We start from the raw sequence: 20,969 nt of genomic DNA, 5'->3' as shown, positions 1-20,969 counted from the left end.
TATTTGTTTCTGTATATGACTCTGTGTTTTTGAACACATATCTCTCCTCTGTAGTATTTTTTAAATAAATTTTTATAACATTTACAGAACATTAGAACTCTTGGGTGGGGTGAATAAGGACACCCAGTAATCTCTTCTGCTATATTTCTAAGTCTTTGGCAACTTTGGGGATTGAAAGGCTAAAAAAAAGAAAAGGAGTTGATGTAAAACAGACACAGAAGGAAAAGAAATAAAATGTACACTTGTATTATCTGTAACTCTGATACATTAGAGAAAAGACATAGCTTATTTAAAAAAATATTAAACCCATATAACTAAACCTTAATTATGTGATCTTGGGTTCTTAAAAGATTTCTGAGCTAACAGTTTCCATAACAGGATTTTTTCCCTTAAATGTCCAGTACATTTAGAAGTTTAATTTCCTTAGAAGTTCAATTTTCTTATTGTTTTGTGAATTATGGGAATGCTACAGATGATGGTTGCTTAGACAATCTTGATATCAATCTCTATAAACTAATTAGAATGGAACTCCTTCAGTTTCAGAGATATTATAATCTAATATCTTAATACTATTTGGAGATAGGAAAACATTTTGCAATCACATAACAAGAGGTCAAGACATTTGTCAATTATAGACATATAGATACTCAGACACATGGATAGCTCAGCCTAAGTTGTATAACTTTAGCTACTGGTCAAAAATAAACAGAGAAAAACAAGTCTCTGGTTCATATCTCAGAGAACTTTCTTCTTCTCAGTGGGTATGAAATCCTAACTGATTTGTGTTCACAAATAGACAAGCAAACAAAAAGGACTAACAAATCAGATTTCTCTTATCTTTCGCTTCACAGAAAATGCATCTTCATCATCCACCAAGAAGTTCACCAAATGGTTAGACTGTAAAACAAATTCCCAGTCACTGCTGCCACCCTAATAGGGAATAACTTTACTATGTACAAACTAGAAGCAAAAACAAAACACATTCAGTAGAGAGGAAACAAAAGTCTTAGAGAAACCATTAGCAAAGTTAATGTTGCCCCTTGGCTTCATGTGGAAACCAAGAAAAGATGTGCTGGGTGTAAATAGCTAATGAAGTATGCAACCCAGGCAACCCAGTTTACCTGGCTCCATCAAGTCAGTGCAGCTGGGCATCTCAGTGGGTGATTTGCAAAAGTACTAAAGGATAATTTTCAAAAAGGTGAAAATATGACATTGATAGAAACAAAATATGAACACATTCAAATATTCTTCTTAACTCATTAATGATGAAACCAATAAGAAATAGGGAACAAAATGCATTTGCATTGCTGTGAACAGAAATCATTTGCATTACTATGGAAGAAGGTAGTTGTATTACTATTAGTTTTTCAATAAGTTAACTTCTACCCATACAGAATCTATCAAAGACAGATCAAAGGTATACACGTTTCGTGGAATCTGAAAATCCTCAGAAGGTTTACTAGAAATGTCCAGTATTCCACTGAAAAGACACTCTTGCTCTTTTCCAATACTTCTGACATTTTTTCCTGGCATTGGGAAACATTAGTGATCAAAACTGACATAGATTTATGCCTTCATGGAACTTACATTTTAGTTGGTGAAACAGACAATGCCCAATGGAACTAACAAATAAATAAAGGTTTAGGAGGCTTTAAAGGCTATAGAAAAAGGAAAAAGGAAAGCAGGGTAAGTGGGATTAGAATTCTGGGTGGGGAGAACAGGTTAGAGTAATAAGTAGAGTGGTCCAGATGATGGCCTTGATTTGAACAAAAACTTGCAGGAAATGAACAAATGTTGGGCAAGAGTGTTCTGGGTGAAGAGTAGTTAAAACAGAGTCCCTAATGTGTGGCTTGTTCAATGGACAATGAGAAGCTAATGTGGCTGGAATAGAATAAGTGAGTGGGAGAAGAAGTGCCATAGACTTAATGTTTTTGTCTTCCCCAAGTTCGTATGTTAAATCCTAATGCCCATTGTGATGGTATTAAGAGGTGGGGCCTTTGGGAGAGGGCTCTGCCCTCTTGAAAGCAATTAATGCCCTTATGAAAGAGATTCATCTGCCTCATGAGGACACAGTAAGAAGACAGCTATCTAAGAACCAGGGAAAGGGCTCCTACCAGACACTGAATCTGCCAGTTCCTTGATTTTGAAACTGTAGATCTATTCTCAGTCTCCAGAACTAAAATAAGTTCTTATTGTTTATAAACCACCCAGTCTATAATACTTTTGTTATGGCAGCCTGAACAGACTTGGACAGGGAATTGGTACCTAGAGGAGGGTGCTGCTATACATATAACTAAACATCTGAAAGTGGCTTTGGGACTGGGTAATGGGTGGACACCGGAAGAGTTTTGAAGTGCATGGAATGAAAACCCTGCATTGCTATGAATGGACCAATAAAAGGGATTCTGGTGAACACTCAAAAAGAAAAGAGGAGAGCTGAACTGAAATCCTCAGTCTTTTTAGAGAATACCCAAGTAATCCTTAACAGAATATTGTTAGAAATATGGATGGTAAGGGCCATTGTGATGTGGTCTCAGATGCAAATGAAGAATATGTTATTGGATGATAGAAGAGAGGCCATCTTTGTTATAAAGTAGCAAAGAATTTGCCCAAATTGGGTTTGTGTTCTAGTGTTTTGTGGAATATAGAACTTGGGAGTGATAAAATGGGATATTTAGCTGAAGTTATTTCTAATAGATTCAGAATTGACAGCATTGAGGGAGCAGCTTGGCTTTTGTTGATTGCTTATAGTAAAATATGAGAAGAGAGAAATGATTTAAAGACCAGAATTTTTGATCAAAAGGGAAGTAGAACTTAAAGACAAAGGAAATTCTCAGCCTATTCATATTGTAAGAAATGAAAAAGTGTGGTTGGAAGAGAATGTGAAGTATGGCCAAATGACTCTTGGATAAGATTAATATGGATCAGCCATCTCAACAGAAGCTAGGAACTGTGATCTAAGAAAATGGAAGATATGGCAATTTGGAGATCATCAGAGCTGTCATTCCCATCACTTCCATTCAGGGTGGGTTTGTGGGGCAAGGCTTGAAATGGCTTAGGGAGGCAGAGAGGTTTCAAAGGAGGGTCTGGCATCTTTGGAAACTTGGTGCATGTGGCCTCACTTCTTGGGACTTCACCCTCCACACTTTAGTGCTGCAGTTCCCTGGCTGCCCAGTTACTGCTTTGCTGAGCCCCAGAGCCTTGGGTTGTGCCCAGCAAAGCCATGGGGTCATGGCTGCCTCTACCTAGATTTCAAAGGACAGGGCCTCCTGGCAGATTCACCAAATTGTGGTCCTCAGCAGAGAAACACCATGGGGACAGGGCCACCCAAAGATATAGGATCAAGACCAACATCCCAGTCAGTCTGGAAGGCAGGCCCCTCTGCTCCAAATATGTCTGGAAGGCAGGACCTCCACCCCAGTGGACCTAGGAGTCAGATCATTGAGCCAAAGAGGATTATTCTGGAGCCTTAAAGACTAATGCAATTTGTTCTGTTGGGTTTTGGACTTGATTGGAACCTGTTACTCCTTTCTTCTCTCTGATTCTTCCCTTTCGTAATGAGAATGTCCATTCTATGCCTGTCCCACCATTGTATTTTAGAAGTACATAACTTGTTTGTTTTCACAGGTTCACAACTGGAGAGAAGTTTACATCAGGATGAATGATAGCTTTAGTTTCATCCATATCTAATTTAGATGATATCTAGAGACTTTGGACAGAGACTCTTGAGTTGATACTGGAATAAGCTAGGACTTTTGGAGCTGTTGTGATGGAATGAATGTATTTTGCATGTGAAAGGATCTGAATTTTGGGGGATCGGGGGTGGAATGCTATAGACAATATTTGTTTTCTCAAAATTTATGTTATCTTAACACCCAATGTGATGGTATTAGGAAGTGGGGTTTTGGGGAGTGATTAGGCCATGAGTCCTCACAAAGAGGACTAGAGCCTTTATAAAGAGACAGCAGAGAGATCCCTCCTGAGCTTTTACCAGGTGAGGTTATGGCAAAAAGATGGCTGCCTATGAGCCAGGAATTGGGCCCTCTTCTTCCATCTTAAACAAACAAACAAACAAACAAACAAACAACAAAAAAACACACAAAAAACCAAACACCTCTTTTGACCCCACTCCTGCTGTTAACTACTGCCCCATTTTTCTGCTCTTTGTTGTAGAAAAATTCTCTAAAAAAGTTATCTGTATTCTTCCCAATAGTCTTATGAGCCTGCCCCAATCATGCTTTTGCTCCCTTCACACACACATGCCATTCTACTGAAACTGTTTTCTCAAGGTCATTGGTAACCTCCATATCACCAGTCATTGACTCTCAGATCTCATTCTAATTGACTTTTCAGCAGATGTTTGACATGGTAGATTTCCCCCTTACCCTTGAAAAACTTTCTTCACTTGACTTCCAGGGTACCATACTCTCCATGACTTCCATATTTTCTCCTTCTCATGCTTCTTCACTAGTTGTCTTAGTTCTGGCTGCCATAGCAAAATACCATAAACTGAGTGGCTTAAACAACATTTATTTCTTATAGTTCTAGTTGTCCAAAATCAAGTGGCCTACAGATTCAGTGTCTAGTGAGAGACACTGGTTTGGTTTGTAGATAGAAGCCTTCTTGCTGTGTATCCTTACATGGCAGAGGGAATGAGGGAGGGAGGGTAAGGAGGGAAGGAGAGAGAGAGAGAGAGAGAGAGAGAGCGCTCAAGGGCAATCATTGGTGGGGGTGTGTGAGCTCTGGTCTCTTCCTCTTCTTACAAGGGCACTAACCCCATGAGGGTTCCACCCTCATAACCTCTTGTAAACATAATTACCTCTCAAAGCCTCTCCCATGTCTAATACCATCACACTGGGGATTGGGGCTTCAGCATATGAATTTTGGGGGAACACAAACATTCATTCCATAGTACTAATGTTATAGAGGTCAAGAACTCTCTTTGGTCAGTGCTTTATAAAATACTTCCTGAGTTTAAAGCCATTACCTGGCTGTATCAGAAAACATAGCCTGCATATAATATTTGACTCCCCTATATCTGACTCTTTTTTTCAATGTTCCTTGCCCAAGTACTTGGTGCTAGGATCATGATCTTTTTGTGTCTGTACTATGCAGTGGGGAAGATGGTAGTATTTAATTTAAAACTTCTTTTCGGAGAGTCCGGAAGATGGCGGCGTAGGAGGACGCTGGGCTCACCGCGCGTCCTGCTGATCACTTAGATTCCACCTACACCTGCCTAAAGAACCCAGAAAACCGCCAGAGGATTAGCAGAACGGAGTCTCCGGAGCCAAGCGCAGACGAGAGGCCCACGGAAGAGGGTAGGAAGGGCGGCGAGGCGGTGCGCGCTCCACGGACCGGCGGGAGGGAGCCGGGGCGGAGGGGCGGCTCGCCGCCGGCCAAGCAGAGCCCCCGAGTCTGGCTGGCAAAAGCGGAGGGGCCGGACGGAGTGTGTTCCGACAGCAAGCGCGACTTAGCGTCTAGGAGGTCATAAGTTAACAGCTCTGCTCAGAAATCGGGAAGGCTGGAGGACAAAGGGAGGGAGAGCTGCTGAGCCCCCTGACGGCAGAGCTCAGCTTGGCGGGCAACAAAGGCGCTCGCCAGCGCCATCTCCCCCGCCCATCCCCCAGCCAAAATCCCAAAGGGAACCAGTTCCTGCCAGGGAACTTGCTTGCGCAGCGCAAACACCAAACTCTGTGCATCTGCGGAGCCAAACCTCCGGCAGCGGATCTGACTCCCTCCCGCTGCCACAGGGCCCCTCCAGAAGTGGATCACCTAAGGAGAAGCGAGCTAAGCCTGCCCCTCCTGCCCCCGTGCATCCTGCCTACCCACCCCAGCTAATACGCCAGATCCCCAGCACCACAAGCCTGGCAGTGTGCAAGTAGCCCAGATGGGCCATGCCACCCCACAGTGAATCCCGCCCCTAGGAGAGGGGAAGAGAAGGCACACACCAGTCTGACTGGGGCCCCAGCGGTGGGCTGGGGGCAGACATCAGGTCGGACTGCGGCCCCGCCCACCAACTCCAGTTATACACCACAGCACAGGGGAAGTGCCCTGCAGGTCCTCACCACTCCAGGGACTATCCAAAATGACCAAACGGAAGAATTCCCCTCAGAAGAATCTCCAGGAAATAACAACAGTGAATGAACTGATCAAAAAGGATTTAAATAATATAACAGAAAGTGAATTTAGAATAATAGTCATAAAATTAATCGCTGGGCTTGAAAACAGTATACAGGACAGCAGAGAATCTCTTGCTACAGAGATCAAGGGACTAAGGACCAGTCACGAGGAGCTGAAAAATGCTTTAAACGAAATGCAAAACAAAATGGAAACCACGACAGCTCGGCTTGAAGAGGCAGAGGAGAGAATAGGCGAACTAGAAGATAAAGTTATGGAGAAAGAGGAAGCTGAAAGAAAGAGAGATAATAAAATCCAGGAGTATGAGGAGAAAATTAGAGAACTAAGTGATACACTAAAAAGAAATAATATACGCATAATTGGTATCCCAGAGGAGGAAGAGAGAGGGAAAGGTGCTGAAGGGGTACTTGAAGAAATTATAGCTGAGAACTTCCCTGAACTGGGGAAGGAAAAAGGCATTGAAATCCAAGAGGCACAGAGAACTCCCTTCAGACGTAACTTGAATCGATCTTCTGCACGACATATCATAGTGAAACTGGCAAAATACAAGGATAAAGAGAAAATTCTGAAAGCAGCAAGGGATAAACGTGCCCTCACATATAAAGGGAGACCTATAAGACTCGTGACTGATCTCTCCTTTGAAACTTGGCAGGCCAGAAAGGCTTGGCACGATATCTACAGTGTGCTAAACAGAAAAAATATGCAGCCGAGAATCCTTTATCCAGCAAGTCTGTCATTTAGAATAGAAGGAGAGATAAAGGTCTTCCCAAACAAACAAAAACTGAAGGAATTTGTCACCACGAAACCAGCCCTACAAGAGATCCTAAGGGGGACCCTGTGAGACAAAGTACCAGAGACATCACTACAAGCATAAAACATACAGACATCACAATGACTCTAAACCCGTATCTTTCTATAATAACACTGAATGTAAATGGATTAAATGCACCAACTAAAAGACATAGGGTATCAGAATGGATACAAAAACAAGACCCATCTATTTGCTGTCTACAAGAGACTCATTTTAGATCTGAGGACACCTTTAGATTGAGAGTGAGGGGATGGAGAACTATTTATCATGCTCCTGGAAGCCAAAAGAAAGCTGGAGTAGCCATACTTATATCAGACAAACTAGACTTTAAATTAAAGGCTGTAACAAGAGATGAAGAAGGGCATTATATAATAATCACAGGGTCTATCCATCAGGAAGAGCTAACTATTATAAATGTCTATGCGCCGAATACCGGAGCCCCCAGATATATAAAACAATTACTCATAAACATAAGCAACCTTATTGATAAGAATGTGGTCATTGCAGGGGACTTTAACACCCCACTTACAGAAATGGATAGATCATCTAGACACACAGTCAATAAAGAAACAAGGGCCCTGAATGATACATTGGATCAGATGGACTTGACAGATATATTTAGAACTCTGCATCCCAAAGCAACAGAATATACTTTCTTCTCGAGTGCACATGGAACATTCTCCAAGATAGATCATATACTGGGTCACAAAACAGCCCTTCATAAGTTTACAAGAATTGAAATTATACCATGCATACTTTCAGACCACAATGCTATGAAGCTTGAAATCAACCACAGGAAAAAGTCTGGAAAACCTCCAAAAGCATGGAGGTTAAAGAACACCCTACTAACGAATGAGTGGGTCAACCAGGCAATTAGAGAAGAAATTAAAAAATATATGGAAACAAACGAAAATGAAAATACAACAATCCAAACGCTTTGGGACGCAGCGAAGGCAGTCCTGAGAGGAAAATACATTGCAATCCAGGCCTATCTCAAGAAACAAGAAAAATCCCAAATACAAAATCTAACAGCACACCTAAAGGAAATAGAAGCAGAACAGCAAAGGCAGCCTAAACCCAGCAGAAGAAGAGAAATAATAAAGATCAGAGCAGAAATAAACAATATAGAATCTAAAAAAACCGTAGAGCAGATCAACGAAACCAAGAGTTGGTTTTTTGAAAAAATAAACAAAATTGACAAACCTCTAGCCAGGCTTCTCAAAAAGAAAAGGGAGATGACCCAAATAGATAAAATCATGAATGAAAATGGAATGATTACAACCAATCCCTCAGAGATACAAACAATTATCAGGGAATACTATGAAAAATTATATGCCAGCAAATTGGACAACCTGGAAGAAATGGACAAATTTCTAAACACCCACACTCTTCCAAAACTCAATCAGGAGGAAATAGAAAGCTTGAACAGACCCATAACCAGCGAAGAAATTGAATCGGTTATCAAAAATCTCCCAACAAATAAGAGTCCAGGACCAGATGGCTTCCCAGGGGAGTTCTACCAGACGTTTAAAGCAGAGATAATACCTATCCTTCTCAAGCTATTCCAAGAAATAGAAAGGGAAGGAAAACTTCCAGACTCATTCTATGAAGCCAGTATTACTTTGATTCCTAAACCAGACAGAGACCCAGTAAAAAAAGAGAACTACAGGCCAATATTTCTGATGAATATGGATGCAAAAATTCTCAATAAGATACTAGCAAATCGAATTCAACAGTATATAAAAAGAATTATTCACCATGATCAAGTGGGATTCATTCCTGGGCTTCAGGGCTGGTTCAACATTCGCAAATCGATCAACGTGATACGTCACATTAACAGAAAAAAAGAGAAGAACCATATGATCCTGTCAATCGATGCAGAAAAGGCCTTTGACAAAATCCAGCACCCTTTCTTAATAAAAACCCTTGAGAAAGTCGGGATAGAAGGAACATACTTAAAGATCATAAAGGCCATTTATGAAAAGCCCACAGCTAACATCATCCTCAACGGGGAAAAACTGAGAGCTTTTTCCCTGAGATCAGGAACACGACAGGGATGCCCACTCTCACCGCTGTTGTTTAATATAGTGCTGGAAGTTCTAGCATCAGCAATCAGACAACAAAAGGAAATCAAAGGCATCAAAATTGGCAAAGATGAAGTCAAGCTTTCGCTTTTTGCAGATGACATGATATTATACATGGAAAATCCGATAGACTCCACCAAAAGTCTGCTAGAACTGATACATGAATTCAGCAAAGTTGCAGGATACAAAATCAATGTGCAGAAATCAGTTGCATTCTTATACACTAACAATGAAGCAACAGAAAGACAAATGAAGAAACTGATCCCATTCACAATTGCACCAAGAAGCATAAAATACCTAGGAATAAATCTAACCAAAGATGTAAAAGATCTGTATGCTGAAAACTATAGAAAGCTTATGCAGGTAATTGAAGAAGATATAAAGAAATGGAAAGACATTCCCTGCTCATGGATTGGAAGAATAAATATTGTCAAAATGTCAATACTACCCAAAGCTATCTACACATTCAATGCAATCCCAATCAAAATTGCACCAGCATTCTTCTCGAAACTAGAACAAGCAATCCTAAAATTCATATGGAACTACAAAAGGCCCCGAATAGCCAAAGTCATTTTGAAGAAGAAGACCAAAGCAGGAGGCATCACAATCCCAGAATTTAGCCTCTACTACAAAGCTGTCATCATCAAGACAGCATGGTATTGGCATAAAAACAGACACATAGACCAATGGAATAGAATAGAAACCCCAGAACTAGACCCACAAACGTATGGCCAACTCATCTTTGACAAAGCAGGAAAGAACATCCAATGGAAAAAAGACAGTCTCTTTAACAAATGGTGCTGGGAGAACTGGACAGCAACATGCAGAAGGTTGAAACTAGACCACTTTCTCACACCATTCACAAAAATAAACTCAAAATGGATAAAGGACCTGAATGTGAGACAGGAAACCATCAAAACCTTAGAGGAGAAAGCAGGAAAAGACCTCTCTGACCTCAGCCGTAGCAATCTCTTACTCGGCACATCCCCAAAGGCAAGGGAATTAAAAGCAAAAGTGAATTACTGGGACCTTATGAAGATAAAAAGCTTCTGCACAGCAAAGGAAACAACCAACAAAACTAAAAGGCAACCAACGGAATGGGAAAAGATATTTGCAAATGACACATTGGACAAAGGGCTAGTATCCAAAATCTATAAAGAGCTCATCAAACTCCACACCCGAAAAACAAATAACCCAGTGAAGAAATGGGCAGAAAACATGAATAGACACTTCTCTAAAGAAGACATCCGGATGGCCAACAGGCACATGAAAAGATGTTCAACGTCGCTCCTTATCAGGGAAATACAAATCAAAACCACACTCAGATACCACCTCACGCCAGTCAGAGTGGCCAAAATGAAGAAATCAGGGGACTATAGATGCTGGAGAGGATGTGGAGAAACAGGAACCCTCTTGCACTGTTGGTGGGAATGCAAATTGGTGCAGCCGCTCTGGAAAGCGGTGTGGAGGTTCCTCAGAAAATTAAAAATAGACCTATCCTATGACCCAGCAATAGCACTGCTAGGAATTTATCCAAGGGATACAGGAGTACTGATGCATAGGGGCACTTGTACCCCAATGTTTATAGCAGCACTCTCAACAATAGCCAAATTATGGAAAGAGCCTAAATGTCCATCCACTGATGAATGGATAAAGAAATTGTGGTTTATATACACAATGGAATACTACGTGGCAATGAGAAAAAATGAAATATGGCCTTTTGTAGCAACATGGATGGAACTGGAGAGTGTTATGCTAAGTGAAATAAGCCATACAGAGAAAGACAGATACCATATGGTTTCACTCTTATGTGGATCCTGAGAAACGTAACAGAAACCCATGGGGGAGGGGAAGGAAAAAAAAAAAAGAGGTTAGAGTGGGAGAGAGCCAAAGCATAAGAGACTGTTAAAAACTGAGAACAAACTGAGGGTTGATGGGGGGTGGGAGGGAGGGCAGGGTGGGTGATGGGTATTGAGGAGGGCACCTTTTGGGATGAGCACTGGGTGTTGTATGGAAACCAATTTGACAGTAAATTTCATATATTAAAAAATAAAAAAAATTAAAAAAAAATACATTCATTTCATGCAAAAAAATAAATAAATAAAACTTCTTTTCAGGATTCAATGTTACATACATTTAAATGCTTAGGATTGTGCTTGTGATAGTACACACTCAATAAATGTTAGCAATTATTTTTTATTATCTGCAGGCAGGTGGGCTTACTAATACTGAACCCAAGAATTAGGCAAATATATCATTCCTGGTCATGAGCAGTCTGGAGAGTCACATGACTCTTCTGTGGAAGAGCCTTTTATTGAAGCCAACAACTGAGGGTAGGGAGCGGTAGAGTGGAGTGGTGGTGTTCTTCTCTATAGTTGATTTGTTAATATAAAGTTTTGGTTGTCCCAATAAGTAGAAAGTACTGGCATTTAGTGTGTGTGTGTGGGGGGAGGGGGTAGGGGGGGACAGGGAGAACAGGGTTTAAAGTCCTGTAATTCATGAAGAATTATCCCTCCCTAAATGTCAGAATTGCCCACATTAAGGAAGGCTGCACTAGATCAAATATATGTTTAAGAAGAGCTGGGATGTTATATTCTCCACTTGATCTTAGCCAAAAGGCCCAGAAGCGATGTTATATTCTCTATACTCAGGCAACTCTCAAGCATAATGGTAGAGAGAAATGGGCTGGGGCTTGATGGTGAGTTCCTAATTCCATCACATGAATAATAAGCTAAGGCACTTCTCAGGAGAGAATGAGGCAGAAAGATTGAGGAGGAATGTTCTGCTAGTGGAGCTCCCTCCACATAGAAGGTAGCTAGAAATAGAAAAACTGGTTGAATGTTGCCTTTATAGTCAAATAAACATTTAGCTATGTTTATGTCTTGGGCTGCAGTTTTTATAATTGCTCCACTGCTTATTAAGTGTTGAATCTTACTATGGAGATATTTGAAACAATGTCAAGAATATTTGAGACTGACTTGATGTTGAACCAATGAATGAACTTGATCTTATTTTCCCACTGTATTCCCAATTTATTCCTTCATTATTTTTGAGTTTTTACAGCTTTACAAAACTATTCATTGATGATTGTCCTTGGTCTATTGTTTCCCCCTGGAGAATGACCTGCCACTTGATGTATGGATTCATAACTATTACATTTTCTTCTTGCATTATATCTTTTAATAATGGCAATGTTTCATTTTTCTGGTCTGCTTTAATGCCACCATTTTCAAAGTTGATACCTCCATTTTCAATGTGAATGACCCTTTATGTTCTCTCTCTCTTTCTTTCTTTCTCCCTCCCTCCCTCCCTCTCTCCCTCCCTCCCTCTCTTTCTCTCTCTTTCTTTCTTTCTTTCTTTCTTTCTTTCTTTCTTTCTTTCTTTCTTTCTCTCTTTCTTTCTTTCTTTCTTTCTTTCTTTCTTTCCTTCAGAGAGAGCCAGAGAGAGTGTGAGAGTGCATGAGAGCAGGGGAGGGGCAGAGACAGAGGGAGAGAATCCTAAACAGGCTCCATGCCTAGCGTGGAGTCCAGTGTGGGGCTTGATCTCATGATTGTGAGATTGTGACCTGAGCCAAAATCAAGAGTCCATCATTTACCTGAATGAGCCACCCAGGCATCCCAAGGGGATGGTGTGCTGTGTAGGCTGAGAATCAAACCCAGGCTTCTTGCGTGGCAGGCAAGAATTCTACCACTGAACCACCCATGTACCTCAAATTCAAAATACACAAAAAAGATATACAAATATTCCATTTTTGAGTCAATTTTGTTATTTTGGATTTTTGACTGTGAAGTATTGCTTCCTCAAGGAATTAGAACAAGGCTAAACATTTTGATTTTAACTTTTCAATCTCTGTCTAGGAGATAGAAATATTTTTACACAAATTAAAATATACAACAGCCATGAAATGACTAAAAAGCAAAAACTGTAAATAAATGTCAGTTGATATGTTCATGGGTTTCTTGAGAGTTGGATCTGTGTTGGAGTGGTCTTCCATGCCAATGGTTCTTAAACTTGACTACACATCAGAACATCTTGAAAAAGCCAGAGAGAAACCCAGGTTGGAGGTAGGAATAGCAACATGAGCAACTGCTTTTTTTTTTTTTTTTTGGCGGGGGGTGGGGGGAGAGTACTTAACAACTTGAAATGTATCTTTTTCCCCCAAAGTCATGAAATGTAGTTCTTCAAAACATATGAAGTAGAATGAATGATTTTTTTTCCTAGGGTGTCATATTTCTATATAATTTTATAATTGGATTTATCAAATTAGCTTTTCTGTTTACATAATCTTCCATTATAATAAATCAGGTAAAATGTTTTAATGTGAATGTTTTCTTTTTATCTTTAGGAAACCATGAAAAGGGTTCACTTTATTGCAAAATGCACCTAAAAGATAATTATATCACTTTGTACTTTGGATAAATTGTTCATAAAAGGATTTAAAACTGTTCTTAGTGATAAATGCTAGTATCTGATAATGTAATTAAATGGGACATTGTAAATGGAAAATAAATGGTTTTATATGAAGTCTTAAGTATTTTTTATTACATCTGTCCTTTTATTTTATTTTATTAAAAAAAAATTTTTTTTTAACGTTTTATTTATTTTTGAGACAGAGAGAGACAGAGCATGAACAGGGGAGGGTCAGAGAGAGACGGAGACACAGAATCGGAAGCAGGCTCCAGGCTCTGAGCCATCAGCCCAGAGCCCGACGCAGGGCTCGAACTCACGGACCGTGAGATCGTGACCTGAGCTGAAGTCGGCCGCTTAACCGACTGAGCCACCCAGGCGCCCCCATCTGTCCTTTTATAAAGTGGTTTACTTCTTTAAATGTTACTTATAAATCATGTAAATTATGATTTTACTATAATGCTTTTAAAAAAGCAATTATATTTTTTATAAACTTACTTTACCTCTGATAGAAGATCTTAGAAAATCTAACTATGCCTCATATGTTAAGCATTTCCTTTATTTACTTGAGCAGTAAGTAAATATAACTTAAAAATGCCTGTGACACTAGAACTTTATGATAAATATATTTTGGAAGAAAACTGTCTGGAAACAGGTGGATTATTTGACACTCCCTTGGCAATTGTTTTGTATCCATATTCTGTGAATCTCTGAACGTGGATTGTCACTGGACATTTATTTGTACTACTTTTGAGCATCAACTGAATTGAAGAATAACTGTGCTTTTTCTGTTTAAAAACAATAACTAAAATCATAAAAATTATAACTGTATGGGTGATGTTTTAAATTTTTGTTTATCTCAGGATAAAGAAAGAAAAAACAGTGCCAGCATACTTTTTCTGGTAGGAATAACCCACAAACTATTATTGTAATTATGTTCTCTTTGGGAGAGTTAAAATCATATTACCTATGGATTAAGTATTTGACACTAATGTATTTTAGTTTGGAATGTGTTTTGGGTCAGAGATAACTTCATCTTGGTCAATAAGACCTAATGAGAAAAATGCTTTGATTTTCTAAACATGTATGCTTATGTAGGAAGGACTGTGCATTTTTCTTCTGGTGCCTGTGCCTGCCAACTCCAATGTGTATGTCAACTGCACTTATTTTCAGTCTAAACACCAGAGAAATCTCAAAATTTACTTCCGACAGCTTCCCTTTTTTTCTTCCTTTAACGTATGCTCCCTACCAGATTCTGTCTACTTTTGTTCACTGTCTGGTGCTCAGGTAGTTGTTTTTTTATATTATGCATAATTTATAGTAGTTTAATCATCCAGTAAGGTCTTTATCTGTCCATCACCATTTTTTTTTTAATCTCATCTTTTCTCTCTTGACTTCATCATTCTGATCAAAGTTCTATATAGTTGGAATACTTAGTGATTTTCCTCAGAAAGGGTATCCAGGTGGTATGTTTTCTTTCTATGTTGATTTGGCTCAACTCAGGACAGTATACTTCAATTTAGTCTTTGATAAATTGCATCTGTTCTAATAATTCTTATTTCTTTTTCAGGAAAATCAAGAAGTTTGAGTTTTAATCTTCATTTTTCTTTTCTTTACTCTCATCCTTTTCATTTATTTCTTAATCTTCTCCTCTGCATTCTCTGAGATCATTTCAAGTTTATACTTCTCATCACTTACTCTATTTTCCTCCGTATCGTCTCTGCAACTTTTATCACCAGTAAAACAATATATATAACAATATATATATTTTTCTTATATTCCTTTAAAATACCCACGTTTAAAATGTATCCTTTAGATCCCCTTTGGCCATCTTTATTTTATTTATTTGTTTATTTTTTAAAGTTTATTTATTTTGAGAGAGAGAGAGGGGTAGGGACAGAGAGAGGGAGAGAGAGAATCCCAAACAGGCTCCACACTGTCACACTATAGAGCCCAACACAGGGCTCCAACCCATGAACCATGAGGTCATAACCTGATCCGAAATCAAGAGTTGGATGAACTGAGCCATCCAGGCACCCCTGGCCATCTTTATTTTTAACTTTACTTTGTTGTCCCCTTGGATTTCTGTTTCTTTTTGATAGAGGCTGTGTCTTTTTAATTTTTTGAGAAAGTGTAATTGTATTTAAACATTTTCCTCCTGGGACACTTGGCTGGTTCAGTTGGTAGAGCATGTGACTCTTGATTTTGAGGTTCTAAGTTTGAGCACCATGTTGGGTGTATAGATTACTTAAAAATAAAATGTTAAAAAAGTAAACATTTTCCTCCAATTCCTATATTAATCATTTTTAAAGGCATGCTTTCCCTTTTACTATGTTGTAGTCTCTTACTTGATCTTCAATATTTTTGCTTAAACTCATCGTAACTTTCCTCCCTTTGTTTTTTTCTTATAATAATAGGCATCACTTACTGAGTGCTGACTCCAGCTTTGACCCTGTGCTGGATATTTCCAGGCATTAATGGATATTACTTCCATTTAATAGATAATGAATCTAAGGCTTAGAATGCAGAAGCCAGGATTAAAATTCATGTTCATATACATTGAAAGACCAGGATTTCTCTATGATCTCTGGAATGGAGACAGCTCTTTCTACATGAGATGTTTATAAATAGTCAAAATTTTTGGACTAGAATTAGCCAACTTGATGCGGTTGAATTCCACATAAATTCTCCATGGAAACCAGGTAGCTGTGTAGTTATGAGTCTAATTCCTAATATCTAGCAGTCATCTGTCTTTGCCAGACTGAATGAAGTGTGCATTATTCTCTTACCAGTTCTGCTTTAAAAATCCGGTAGTAGGAAGCAAGGCAGGACCTGTACAGCTACCCGAGATCTTTCTATTCATTTCTGTTTGTTCTTACAAGTGGGGTCTACACTACCCCAGAGGCATATGACAACATAGGGGTTCCCTCTCTATTTTTGAGCTGTTGTTTATTGTAGATCTGTCCAAGAAAGAGAAACTGAAGGGAGAACTAAGGTACACAACTCTGGCTGCTTCAAAATACAATGTCCACTAGTATGGAGTGACTGCTCAGTTTTACTCAGCTCATACAGCTCCTAAATTTTTGAGTGAGTGATTGATTGTGTACCTTCCCTACATATTTTAGGATGGGAAATCTTTTTTTTCCAGTTGGCAAAGTATTCATGAGTCATATATTGTGTTTCTCAATAAGTTTGCTCAGTATTATTGGTAGGGTATAGTTATGGAAAAATACTCCTTGTTTCTAGCAATATGTTGGCAATTAGTCTTTTTGTTGGCTTTCATCTTTTTTTTTATTTCTAAGAGAAAGGGGGGACAGACTGCATCATGGAAAGAAAGCCAGGTGGCATTTTTTAAAAAGTTTATTTATTTATTTTGGGAGAGAGAAAGAAAGAGAGTGTGAGCAGGGGAAGGGCAGAGAGAGAGAGAATCCCAAGCAGGCTCTGTGGGGCTTGACATGGGGCTTGAACTCCCCAACCAGGAGATAGTGATCTGGGCCAAAATCAAGAGTCGGTCACTTAACCAACTGAACCACCCCATCACCTTCTTTCTTTTTAAGTAGGCTCCATGCCCTTGGAGCCTAATGCTCCAGGTTGGGTGTGGAACTGAATACGGGTCTTGAACTCACAACCCTGAGATCAGGACCTGAGCTGAGATCAAGAGTCAGATACTTAACCAACTGAGCCACCCAGGCACCTCAAGCTAGGTGCCATTTTTTTTCTTTTTTAAAATTTACATCCAAATTAGTTAGCATATAGTGCAACAATGATTTCAAGAGTAGATTTCTTAGTGCCCCTTACCCATTTAGCCCATCCCCCCCCCACAACCCTTCCAGTAGCCCTCAGTTTGTTCTCCATATTTATGAGTCTCTTCTGTTTTGTCCCCTCCCTGTTTTTATATTACTTTTGTTACCTTCCCTTATGTTCCTCTGTTTTGTCTCTTAAAGTCCTCATATGAGTGAAGTCATATGATTTTTGTCTTTCTCTGACTGACTAATTTCACTTAGCATAATACCCTCCATTTCCATCCACGTAGTTGCAAATGGCAAGATTTCATTCTTTTTGATTGCCGAATAATACTCCATTGTGTGTGTGTGTGTGTGTGTGTGTGTGTGTGTGTGTGTGTATATATATACCACATTTTATTTATCCATTCATCCATCAACGGACATTTGGGCTTTTTACATACTTTGGCTATTGTTGATAGTGCTGCTATAAACATGGGGGTGCATGTGTCCCCTCGAAACAGCACACCTGTATCCTGTGGATAAATGCCTAGTAGTGAAATTGCTGGGTCGTAGGGTAGTTCTATTTTTAGTTTTTTGAGGAGATTCCATACTGTTCTCCAGAGTGGCACCAGCTTGCATTCCCACAGGTGCCATTTTTAATTAAAACCCCTGGTAGTTATTTTTGCAAATAATGCTTTGTTTTCCAAGCATGATATTTGGCTAATATATAATGTCCTGGGAAGCTTATATCATTTCATACATGAGGACAGAGGGATCTTTGGGACTGTGAAAAATTCTGAATTGTTTTCGTTTTTGCTAGTCCTTCATGTTAGATTTGAGAAAAATGACAATGGCCTTTGTTTTTCCATTATCATTGGCAAATGAATCTTCCATTGAGACACCCTGCCTTCTTTTATATTCTCCCTCTCATCTAGAACTTTGCCTACTGAGTTTCACTCAGATTTTTTTTCAAGTTTATTTATTTTGAAAGAGACAGAGAAAGAGTACAAGTGGGGAAGAGGCAGAGAGACAGGGAGAGAGAAGATCCCAAGCAGAGCCCGATGCAGGACTCAAACTCATGAAGTGTGGGATCACGACTTGAGCTGAAATCAAGAGTTGGTTGCTTAACCGATTGAGCCACCCAGGCTCTCCTCACTCAGATTTTTAGGGTTGAGTAATTTGAGAAAACCCTTAAGAATACCTGTTATTTCAGCTGTTTTCCTATACAGTGGTGCGCTGGTTTCACCTAGTTTTCTAACTGTGCATTTCTCAAAATCCTTTCTCCACAAATTGCTCTGAAAAGAATTGAGAAAATACATATAGGATGTAGGAGGGAGGTATTTCTGATTGGTACAAATGACATATTCCCATAATAGAGTTCATAAGAATATATATATTTTCATTATAAACAGCTAATGATGATGGGCAGTTAAATATTCTAACTTCATATTCCAAGCAAAAAGAATTCATTCTCAGAGGAAATAATAAGGTCTTTCACCTTACTGCAACAATTCTGTGAATTACTCTGCTAGATACTGTAATACTCAGATACTTGTAGTCTATAAATTGCTTGTATAGCTAGTTTTCAAAGTGTGTCTTGAGATCCCTGGGTTCTTAGGACCCTTTCAAGCAGCTCATGAGATCAAAATTATTTTCATTATAATACTTAAACCTTATTTTCCTTTTTCACTCCCCTTCTTTCACAAATGTACAGTGGAGTTTTCCAGAGGCTGCTTGATGTATGCTCTTACAGCACATGGAGTACAGAAACAGATATGAAAATGCAGTGCCTTCAGTTAAGCCAGATATAAAGGGAGTAAAAATATGTAAGACATTTGTGATAGGCTGAAATGGTCTCTCGAAGGTCCCCATCCTAATCCTTGGAACTGTGGATATGTTATTTTGTGAGGCAAAAGGGACTTTGCAGAGACAGTTGAATTAAGGATTTTGATATGGGGAGATTATTTTGGATTATCTGAGGAGGGCCCAATGCAGTCCTTAAAAGTGAGTCCTTAAATGTAGAAGAGGACAATAGAAGTGAAAGTGGCAGAGTGATAAGATATGAGAAAGACTTGACAGGACATTGGTGGCTTTGAAGATGGAAGGGGACCACAGCCAAGGGATGTGGGAGGGTCCTTAAGGAGAAAAGGCAAGAAAAATAGATGTTCCCTTGAGGCCTTCAGAACGTAACATAGTCTGCTGTCACCTTGATTTCAGCCTCATGAGACCCATCTCCAGAACTGTAAGATAATAGATTTATCTTGTTTTAAACCACTAAGTAACTTGAAGCAATTGGTGAGAGCAGCAATAGGAAATGAATACAGTATTCATAGAAAAACCTCTTTTAAAGGCCATAGTATTCTGCTTTACACCCTTTAGTGAATCCCAATTGGTTTCAAAACAAATCGAGCTCTAGAATTTGACTATAAGGCATTTGTCATTTTGACTTTATTAATTCAGGCTTTTGTCTTTTTTGAGTCCCTACTTTCCATCCTATATGCCATGCATATAAAACTATTATTGTTTTTCAAAATTGCCAGCTTTTCCATTTCCTTGTTCTTTTGCACACACTATGTTTGTTCCCTGCCTACATAGCCCATTTTATTCATCTTTCCACCCCTACCTATCCTTATAACTCACAGTTTAAGCCATCTGCCATGCAAAGCCTTGCCTCAGCCCTTCAGCCTAGGCTGCCCTTTCATAGGTAACATTTGCCACATTACATCTAGTTTGTATTTATTCCCTGTGTTCCCACCCTGCAGTGAGCTACTTGGTGGGGGGGGGGGGCAGTAATAATGCCATATTTGTGTCCCTCCAGCATCTAGTACATTGCTTGATTCACAGTATTCCTCAATAATGTTTTTACTGATTGCTCAGTTGATTGATGATTGGCCAATCCCTCACTAATTTATCTATTTGTTCATTTATTAATTTTAATCAGCCTTCAAACATGATTCTATCACATACTCAACTGATCTTTGCCTTATCCTTCTGCCTCTCCTAGCTGCCATCCTGTTTTTCTGTTCCTTTTCCTGCCAAATAACTTGGTGAGTGATCTACACATGTGGTTCCAATTTTCTTCTTCTCATGACCTCTTAATTCCTCGACATGTTACTTCTATACTGGCTTTTCTTTTTCAAAGGTACCTACTGATTCCTTCCTCCCTCCCTCCCTCCCTTCCTTCCTTCCTTCCTTCCTTCCTTCCTTCCTTCCTTCCTTCCTTCCTTCGGAAAAGAACTTTGACCATTACTACTCTGATCTTTCCCTCCTTCAGTTTCCATGGATATTACTGCTCTTTTCCTACTTCGATGGGTTTTTTGCTAGTTCTTCCTCTTTCTACCCTTTAATTCTGGGTATTACCCCAACATTAAATGTTTAAGCCTTGGTTTTTCTCTCTATGCAGTTAGTGTCTTGAAAACCCCACCCACTTTCATGGTTTCACCACCGTATGTAAAGATGGTTATGTCTGTAGCCAAGACCTACCACAGTCCTGTCAATATGATGAAGTCTTTGCCTATTGAAGCCTTTGCCATTATCTTACACAAAGACAGATACAGAAGTCAATTGATTCTTCATAAGCAACTTGCCTTTTTCACTTGTTTTTCTGTCAGTGACCTCTCCACCATGCTCATTTCTCAGGTTAGAAATGCTGGAATTCATTTTTACATTTTCTGCTTTTATCTTTTTACCTTATCTGTTACCAAGTTACTTTTTTCTGCAAGCTATCTCCGAAGATTTGTCCTTTTTGTTCTATTTTTATTTTCCGGTGAACACTACCTTAACCTAGGCCCCCATTATCTTAAG

The 20,969-nt window shown here is 39.3% G+C and overlaps 1 pseudogene; it reads right to left on the bottom strand.

The window, feature by feature from the left end:
* Window positions 1-11,537: 11,537 nt before the first annotated feature.
* LOC122236849 lies at window positions 11,538-11,664 on the bottom strand (annotated as a pseudogene).
* Between the last annotated feature and the right edge of the window lie 9,305 nt (window positions 11,665-20,969).

Source organism: Panthera tigris, chromosome A2 (assembly GCF_018350195.1).
Source record: "Panthera tigris isolate Pti1 chromosome A2, P.tigris_Pti1_mat1.1, whole genome shotgun sequence".
NCBI classification, from domain to species: domain Eukaryota; kingdom Metazoa; phylum Chordata; class Mammalia; order Carnivora; family Felidae; genus Panthera; species Panthera tigris.
The sequence above is the reverse complement of the archived record's forward strand: the minus strand, read 5'-3'. Positions and strand labels throughout refer to the sequence as shown.